Source organism: Anopheles moucheti, chromosome 3 (genome assembly GCF_943734755.1).
Source record: "Anopheles moucheti chromosome 3, idAnoMoucSN_F20_07, whole genome shotgun sequence".
Lineage (NCBI taxonomy): Eukaryota > Metazoa > Arthropoda > Insecta > Diptera > Culicidae > Anopheles > Anopheles moucheti.
Genome location: NC_069141.1, coordinates 63,062,648 through 63,073,226, shown reverse-complemented (window position 1 = coordinate 63,073,226; position 10,579 = coordinate 63,062,648).

Genomic DNA, 10,579 nt, shown 5'->3' with positions numbered 1-10,579 from the left:
ACTACTACTATCATTACACTGTTACTATCAATATATTGCAAAATATTACCAGAGCCGCAGCGGAATGAGACGATACTGCTGCGCTTATAAACAAAACAAAAACAATAGCCGCTACCATTACCAACTAACAGATAACAATACGACCGCTTCAACTATACACAATCGCCACTGCAAACTACATTTTGCACACAAATATTCACCTCAAGAACGAAATTAGAGAGCAAGGAAAACAAAACTACAGCAAACGAATGTCCTGAAACACGGGTTCATGAAATATTTCCTCACTGTGACACAATAAATAAAACCAAACATAGAAACAGTTTTAAAGAGCATTACAAACAGCAAAGCGAAGAAGCAAAAGGATGAAAAGAACCATCACCACACAACTTTCCACAAGGCTGCGCAAATGCACAGCACCCGTCTACGTAATGAAAGGATACGATTAGTTTTGCTCATTATCTCAACTACACCGAATAACTACTACTACTACTACTACTACTACTGCTACTACTAATAGTACGATCTAGCTAAGTAATGTGTACTATTAATGCAACTACCGAATACTGTATAATTGTGTAACTACTTTTTACGGATTAAACAACGCAAAGTAAACTATTGAACCGCACCAGGAATCCACTACTACTACTACTACTACTACTACTTGGCTGGGAATGTGTAATCTTTCTAATAGTATGGATGGGCGTAAAGAATGGAAAAAAGGAAAACCCGATTTTAAAGCTATTTTTATGTTTATTCGTAGCATTATTAGTACTATAATTATGATTATTATTTTAAAACACACAAATAAATCCGTAAAAAAAACACACACACAGGCTTAAGGGGATGGAGCGGGATGGAGATGGTAGGAAAATTTGTAAAACCGGAAAAACAAGCTGTTCGTCCATGGAACGCGCCTAAATGTAGGCAAACGCATTACTTCCTGTATAGTGTAACGGTTGCGCTCGTACGCAAAGGCGATCGCGATTTATATAAGCGGAAAGGAACTGAACTTCTAAGCCCCCAGAGAAAGAGAGAGAGAGAGAGAGAAAGAGAAAGGGAATGTGTGTGTGTGGAAAGGAAGAAATATATTTATTCTAGCTTTCGTTTCTTATTTTAACGATGCCCGTAAATGGAAATATTTTACTTTAGACAAAGCGGTAGAGCGGTAACCCGAAAGCGAGTGAGATGTGCGCAGCGCGTGCTGTGAATGTTGTCATGGCCAACTGAGCTGAGAAAGGACGATTCGGAAACGCAGATAGCAAGATTTATAATTTGTTTGTAGAGTGGTGTGAGCGGTAATTGGGAAAGCCGTTTTGCGGTTCCCGTTTCTGTGCGATTTATTAGCGAATTGGGAACACACATGGGACTCACGGCAAGGTTGGCAAAATGAAGCGCACACTTTACACACGTTCGTGATGCGTGAACGTAGTTCGCATCCGAGCGGTTCATGCGGGCAGTGTGTCAACTAGATAAAATGAGATCGTAGCAAGCGCGTGGCGAAAGATGGCTGGGAGAAAGAGCGTGAATGCATAGTGAAGGGAAATGTATGACAAATTTGTGATAAATATTTATTTAACGAATGATTAGTATCGACATTTGATGATTCGATGGTGGTCAGGAGCATGTGCCAGGTTGTAGAAGCAGCAGGGGTATGCGTTACACTCGTCAGCAAGAAAAGGCCCCCTCCGATCGGGACAGGTATGCGACATGCACGCATCATGCGCCAAATAAGCGAACAATGAAGAGGATTATTTATATTTGTGTTAGTTCGATATTGGGTGGGGGAGGTGGGAATTGTTTCTCCTTCTACCCCGTTTGGGGTTAATATTATAAAGCTCTAACCCGCTGCGCGAATGGAACAAAAGCCTTTCTGTTGCAGTAAACAAACAAACAGACAAACGAAACAAAAACGAGCATTTCATAAACATGGCGAACACACTGCAATAGGACTCCAAACATGTTTTTATTGTTTTCGTACCACACACACACACATAAAGGGAGAGAGAGAGAGAGATACTGGAAACAGTAACGTAGGAACGCAGAATCTGTCCTGCTGCCATGCTAAGAGCACATCTATACAACAACATATTTAATCGGCATTAAAGGAAAAGGGGTGGTCGGTACAGTGTAAACATTAAAAAAAAGGAAACATGAAATCGAAATGTGATAATGGAAAATGGAATGGAAACGAAAAGTGTATGCGTGTATGCGTGCGTGCGTGCGTGTGTTGCTCACAGTGTGCTCTAAACAAATGGTTCACTCCCAAGCATTGCTGGGTGATCATTGAAAGCAGGTGTGTTCATTAATTTATTAAGCAACAGAACGATAGGTGATGGTGATCAGTAACGGTTCCACTGGCTACGATCATTTGCAGTGTCCAGCAGTGTAAGGATCGTGCAGGATCTCCGTGGAAAAAGTGGGAATGCAAAGCTTGATGTCTGTCTGTCTCACTGTCTGTCTGTGTATGTGCAACGTGTGAGAACGGGGAAGCAGGGGAGTGCAAGGGGGAAAGGGGGACGGGAACCGTGGGTGGCCTGTTTCGCTAAGGCGAATGTTTAAATTTATCCTAATCGAATATGTTGTGTTTTTTTTCTCCTTTGATAGAGTAGCCTAAATAATGAATAAAATGAGTGTGTGTTTTTTCTTCGTGGCGGGCTAAAGAAACCCAACCAGCGGGTCATTGCGCGATATATCCTATGCGAACAAAATGGCACACCACGCAAAGCATGGTTATGGAAGAGCAGTGTAAAGATGAACCAAAAATTTGACGTAATTAAAAGAAGCGGAAGCTGGTAGCGTGGTGGTAGTGCATGTGTGTGTGTGAGTGCAGTGTAAGTTCTTATAAATATGAATATGAACATGAAAAAAACAAAACGAAACAAAACAAAACAAAAACCATACATATTAAGATCGAACATAAACACTAAAGGAGAGAAAATAGACAGCAAACTGTTAACCATGTAACGCGTAACGCTTCGCGTTACGAAAAACTGAGCAGCAGCACCTCTTTACACCCGCCGTAGGTTTGGCTTGGCTTGGGGGTGTTCCTTACCCACACCCCATGGCGCCCTTCATCCCCTTTGGCAGTCTGATTTCAAACACTCCCCATTTTGTGTGCGGCCAAGCGCAATAAGTGTCCAATAGCTTTATCCCCCGCAAGCAAACCCGACAGAATGCGGTTGCGGAATTGAGAACAGGAACATGTCGCGTGTATATGTGTATTTTGATGTTTGTCCGGAAAGGGGAGAAAGTCGGAAAAATCAAAACCAACCACTAACTGGTCGACTTAGTGCAGGATGTGGAAAGTAACGCGGTACGGAGAACGATTCGCTCGGGCAGAAGGACTAACATAACGAGCGGCCGAACAGAAACAATAACGATGCAAACATAGAAACAAACATAGATATACCGAAGCGACAAACAGTTTATAGCACAATTATGTAGTGTAACATAAGTATGAAACAAATTAAATGTAAACGAACACACATAAAATAGAAACAGTCAGATTGAAACCAGATGGAGAAAGCAGGAAAAGTTAATGCACACAGCCAACAAATGAGAAGTCATGAGGAGTCATTCAAATTACAACAAAAAGGCAGTAAAAATTAATTAAGAAAAGGTTCCTTTCCTACCGCTACAATCATACAAACACAAAAACAAGCTGCCCGTTCTAAGTCGAGCAGATCAAAAGCAGGGCTTTCGCCTCTCGTTATATTGTCTATCAGGATATGTGTGTTTATATCTCTGCCGAAACGAACCCGTGAACGAAGCAAACAAATTAGATCAGAATGCGCATACGCTCACGCAACAGCATATATGCAAATATATCATGTGCGGTTCGTGTGGTTCGAACGTAAACGTGACAAAGGCGCTCTTCCACTGCTAGAATTACGCTCTGGCAATCATTTGAGCAGAACGGCGTGTAAATAGTGTACAAAACACCCACAAACAAACAAACAAACACAATTTAATAGTAAGCAAACGCGTCGAAGGAGCAAAAGGTTTTTAAAATTCGCGTCAAGCGCGTGAACGACACTAATATGGGCCGGGGTTGGATTTGGCCGTACTGTCAGTGCGATCTTTTTATTGGTGTGTGTCGCATGATGTGATTGAGTGAGTTTACTTTGCGCATTGCATCTCACGGACGGTAGCACCAAAGTGTTTTTTGGTTTCCATTTTGTTTCACCCCTTTCAAATTCCTCTTTGCGATCGGTTTCCCCGTTGTGGATGTAACGCACGATACGCCTGTGTGTGTGTGTGCGTGTGAGGATCAACTGGCCAGGAATACCTTGAAGAGTACCAAGCTCCTTGTGGCCCTTGGTGCAAATATAGTTAGGGAATGTGCAGGTATGTTTTTTTAAGTCGGAGTCGGAGCTGATGAAGGTTAAGAAATGTGAACGTGACCGTACGAAAGCAGCAAAGGCCACACAGCCACTCATCACTCGTTGTAATAGGATCGAGAGCGCCAAATTGATTGGTGGTCGTGAAACGTGAAGCTAAATGTTGCGCGCAAAAAATCAAACAAATCATATTTATTACGTACGAGAGAGAGAGAGAGAGAAAGAGGGAGAGAGAGAGAGAGAAAGAGAGAGAGAGAGAGAGAGAGAGAGAAGAGAAAGAGAGAATGGGTCACTGTGGAAAGCACCGTGAACAAGTGCATAATGAAAGCTTCATAATGCACTTGTGTAACGGATGGCGTATATATAAATATATATATATATATTGAATATATTACTATTATTCATATGAGTAATAATGATAAATATAATAATAGTACTATTGATAATAATAAAAAAGTAAAATTAATAATAATTATAATAATAACAATATTGATAATGGTAATGATAATAATGGAAAAGAAGTAACTAAATAATTTAAAGAGAAAATAATAAATAATGAAATTAACATTCCCCAATGTTGTATCGCTTTCTTTGTATCATTGATGTGTGGTAGAAAGGGGAGTGCCGAAAGGGAAGTGTACTGAGATATCACTATCGTTTTAATTTCTACTCGATTTATTCGGTTGGATACGGACGATCTTCGAGGTATGTATGTTCTCTTGCTAGATTTCCTTGCAATTGAAGATCACTTCACTTACGCTGTATGTTTTTAATTAACTCCTGTGTCTGAGGTGCTTAGAAATAATAGTCATGGAGTAGATCTGCTAACATAGACCACAGGGACCACCCCTGGAATACATGGTCTGGCCTTTACTGAATAATACCTCCATGAGCCCTAATCACACATTTTCAGGTTACCATCGAGAGTATTATTTCGGAAATGTCTGGTACAGACGTTTAATGCCAGACTTAGTCTCAGCTCCGAAATCGTCACTGGTCACTAGGAGGGCTAATGAGGCCCTGCCAGTCTCCAAATGAGATCCATTTCCTGCCATTTTTTGCCAGTGTATTCACTTAGAGGAATATTAGCTACCGCTGCTGTGTAGTGTCGGAGTAACCTCGGTTGACATCGGATTGAACACCAAGACCAGTGTCAATATGTACTGTAACCTCGCCACTTCTACGTCACAGATTCTTCTTTGCTGCAGCCGAGACAAGATCGTTCGTTTCGTCCCAATAATTTTAGCTCAGTCAATGCGGAGTACAGCATTGAACCTCAGACACACAAAACAAAACCCGCCCTGATGTTAAGGGCACTCAGGATAGTGAGCTTCTTGGATTAGCGTAAGCATTTTAAGATGACCCCAAAAGGGAGACGTGCTCCGACAGGAATTGAGTGGTGTGTAGTTGATGACTTCCACAGAACGACGTGGAATTCAGCAGGACTTCTGAGTCCGTGCAGTCAATAGATTATTTGCAGCAAAAGTTTCCACGAAGGATGTAGTCAACCGTGTGTTGTACAAAGGTGTAGATAGAATGTGGCATGTCCTATTACATTTCTAGGTCAGCAATGTATGGATGAATGTCAAGCATTCTTCTTCTGGGGCGCAGGATATTGGATGTTCGTTCGCATTTTTCAATTAGTAGATTTTACCCGTCCAATTGTATTAGAATTTTCGTTCGAAATCTTTTGAATTCCAATGTTATTTCTATGTTTAGACGGTTAACACCACGGGGCATTATCACGGCCAGGGTCTAAGTAGCTTAAAAACACTTGTTCTAAGATATTCGTAGTAGCTGCCCGGAAATGGTAAGAATTTTGGCGTTGTAGTCCAACATTTCGGGGTATTTCTCTACTACCTCTATTTCTGAGATGCATTACATTCGCTGATACTCTACTACGGGTTTCATCACGATCAGGTAGTAAGTTGGTCGAATTGTTGGACAATACAACAATGTCACTACAGGACGAAGTTAGGCGTTGGCGCTGGACAGTAAGACGGTGAAAAAAGTCATCCGAAATCCTCGGTTCAAAGGTAGTTCTAATTCCCAAGAGTGAAGCCCAGTATGCCGCGATGAAGGCGTTCCTCTAAAGAAGGCAGTCCGATGTCAGCAGACAACTGGTCCGACGATCAAGCCATAATCGCCACCCCAGGGACGAAGCGCGAATTATATCATACTGATGATCAATCCATCCACCTACTACTACTTCTGGCTACTACGTGATCAAGTTGGTCCTTCAATGAGAGCCTCGTGTCAAGCAGAGCTACTAAATCCTTAACACAAAGTTTCTCCCTCAGGGTGTGATCGTCATTCGCCTAGCTAAATCTTACTGGATTCCGTAAGCGGTTGAATGTGAGTATTGCACATTTGTTCACGCGAAGTAGTATGGCATTTTTGGTTGCATCAGGAGCTGAAGTCATCCAGAGAGTTCAACAATTATGTGTCATCCGCCTGTAAAAGGCAGTTATTTGCTGGAAGTATGGAACACTCATGGGTTTATAATAGCAAGAACAACAAGGGCCCAACGTTACTGACAGCCTGACCGGGCTGTGTGTGAGTAATTTAATTGCTAGAAGTGGCCCTATGGTATATATGGCAGGACCGGTTCAAATTCTCCATCAGGCCAATCTCCTGTACGCAAGACCGTCTATCCAGCTACGGATGTATAATCTTTATACTATAAAGCATAACAATTTAATAGCAAGACTACCAGTTATCAGAGTAGACCTGTAAACCTCAACTGGACCTTGCCGTCCATACACAGATCAGGACTGATTGATGAACAATATTGAATAGCAATGAATAACGTACGTCATTATCATGAGCTGAAGTAGTGAAAACCTACACAAGATGTAGTTCACGACGAAAAAGTTTTTGTTGAATAAAATCAATAATTTCCACAATAAAATTATGTTTCGGTATTTACAAACCATCACTAAATTACATAAATAGAAGCAACAATTGTTTTAAGATGCTGTAAGATGTGCGCTACGTCCAACTGTTTTCAAACTTCCTCCCCAGCAGACTCTTGATTACGTAGCTGTGAAATTGTCTCGACAACTGGTTAAAATCGGCCCTTGGCCTTTCCAGATCATTTGAGTGATAATTACCACCAGGACGAAACCCGGTAAAACGAAAGCGACTGTCGAATGCGGAATCCAAACGGAGCCAAGATAATCCCTAAATTTGCACTACCAATCTCAATGTTTATGATCTCATCGGCTCCGTACAGCCGTGCCAACTCCGCTACCGGTGGCGAGACCTTTCGAGACCACCGGCACCGCACCGTCATCGAACGGAAAGCATCCCTTTTTTATCACTTGTGACTTGTGAATTAGCTCACGAACTTTCCCCAGCTTAACACTCCGGGGGTTGAGGTGGGTGGGCTTGAGGTCACAGTGCGTGGTCGGTGGTAGAAATCTTAATTAAACGAGCAACTTTTTCATTTAAAAGTTTAACTTTACGATGCCAACCGCACGCGACAGGATGGCATCAAGCGATGAGGTTTTGCTGGCGGGTTAAGTTAACTCGCTTTACACTTAAAGGGAGTGAAGAAATGTTTAATTTCTACTTCTATCAAGAGCATTAATAACAACGGTACAGAAACCAACTTCCCTCCAGCCATTGTTTCGTCCATCAGGCAATCCGAACCAATGCGCGCTGATCAAACTTTGCATTTGCGTTGTTTTTCTTTTTGTTGCTGCTGATGCGTAATTACAATTATTACCCACCCGGGGTGGCTTGTTAATATTTAATTTGCATGAAATTTGCACATTGTGTGGATGGGCTTGATTTTTTGTGTTTTTTGTTCGATTGGGGTTGCGTTTCGATGGATTGCTTACCGATCACCCGTCCGGCTCCTGATCGTGCTGCGTGTGGTGCATTGTTTAATAGTGGAAATGCTCGATATGGAACATTCACAAATGGTGGAAATCGTGGGCATTGATTAAGGTATCAGGATGGGGGTTTTTTGTGTGAAATTGTGGTGATGTAACTCCGTGTGTGTTTTTTTTTTTGCTTTCACGTTGTTTCCCCATCCCGCTCATTGCCGGATTGTGCAACAATGTGTGCATGTAGTGCTGAAAACATTGAATAAAAGCTGGGATTATGAATTTCCATGTATGCTTTTTTGATGAGGCAAATAATGCTTTTTCCTCGTTTCTCGTGGACTTTTCATCTCTGATGGTGCATCACAAAAGCTTTAGCAGTAATATTTAATATTCTTTTTACATTGCAAAATTAAATTACACACACCAGCTGAATGTTATCCAATCGGGAACATTATTTCTTCAATCACGATGTTTGCTATATGAATGATGTAGTTGATTAATCCAAACAAATTATCTCTTTGAATGCCTCCAAAATTAATCATTATTTTACTTTATTTAAACGACAGGAATGTTGATGTAAAATTAGAAATTATGTTCTTTATTTAAGATCCGATGTATCCACCTGGTTCGAGTTGAGCATGTTGCTTTTAAAGCTGGTACCTGTTTTTAAGGCATCTTGTGAGCTTGGAGAATAACGACCTCTGCTGCGATGAAAGGTTTAGACGGCACTCGTTAACCTTAATATGCTTTGAGTTGGCACATCCAACACTACGTTTTTTCAAAGTCACAAACATCAACAACCGTCAAACCGTTGACTGACTGGTCGGTAGCTTCTCAGTATCTCCTCAGTATCAGTACATCCAAAAAGCGTTAACAAACTTTCGTACTAGCTAAGTAATTCGTGCTAATAAAGAAACTTTGACAAAATATTGCATACTTTCTGGCGCCAAGCTAGTCAAGACACAAACTAAACTAACTGTTAGCACAGGATGGTACTAGATCATGTAAATTAGGTACGCATTTTCGAAAGATACGGTACATTGTAGGTATTTTTCACTAAGCAATAATATGCTACAGCCCAACAGACGTGCGAAAACTCAATTCCCTTTCGTACTGTGACGTTTATGACCGGTTATCCAGCTGTACGAAGTCATTGACCAGGACCGTAGGAAGGATACCATTAATTTCATATTGACAGATGAAAGTCGAATTTCACACTTTCGTTACTCCCTGTTCCCATCCCTCCCGGCGTGTTCTCCTGTACCATTCCCGGCCAGACGGACGCCAGACGCCAGACATCGGATCCACACCGCTACCGTGTCTGCTTCCACATCCCGGCACATCCCGGATACCCGATTCGGTTGATAATTCAATTTGAAAATCACTGAAATACTATCATCATAATAATTGCATTTTGCTGCACATGTTGAGTTTCTGATTCTGATTTAGATTTTAAATCGAATTGGTAATTGCATTGAGGTCTCGTTCCGGGACTGGCCAGTCGACGCCAGTCGTTTTCGGGCCACGTGTGATGCAAATCGTCACACACTTCACACAGCGTCGATGGCTCTCGACAGTGCTAGCTGATGCTCGTGTCGTCCCTTCGGCAGCAGTGCACACAAAATGGGGGGTGACATTTCGGGCTCGAGGGAACGCTGGAATAGCGTGGCATGATACGGGAACCGGAGCTTGTCAACCGGAAGCCTAAATGCATCATTATAGTCACAGTGATGTCTTTTGCTCGAGTTGAATGCCAGTATGCAGTGGTGGGTATCGAAATGTGATATCTAGCTATGATCTCGCACTAGCTAATACCGGGAGAGATAATGATTCTTTTTTGTTACATATAAGTATTTCAATGTAAATTACTTACATATTTACGTTCTGCTTTACTAAATTGCATTCAAAACGTAATTCAAGCTTATTACTTCAAGGAATGAACTAAACCCGCTTAGGTTTTGTGTTTGACACCACTGACGCAGTGCAAATTGCATACATTTAGGCGCTTTCAAATTCGCTTCAAAGGTTTTCTCGGAGAAAGGATTTTGTTTCGTTTTGTGTACATTTTAAAATTTAAAGATGTACATTCTAATTACACTTTTAAATTAATGTACCTTACGAACAGTATAACCACTAATCATGATGTGTAAATTTAATATCATTAAATAAGTGAATAAGTTGACTTTAAAAATAGTCGTAATTATTATTCACGGATTTTTAATTTTCTTTATTTTTTTAATTGAATTAAGTTTATTTTATCAATATACCTAACTCAAAATGACTTTAAAAAACTAATAATGAATTATGTGAGGCAATTTAACGAAACAAATTTGCTATCCGTATGGCGAAATTCATTCTTCGCAAATATGGATATTTATCCATCTATGGGTTCTAAAAGTGGAAAAC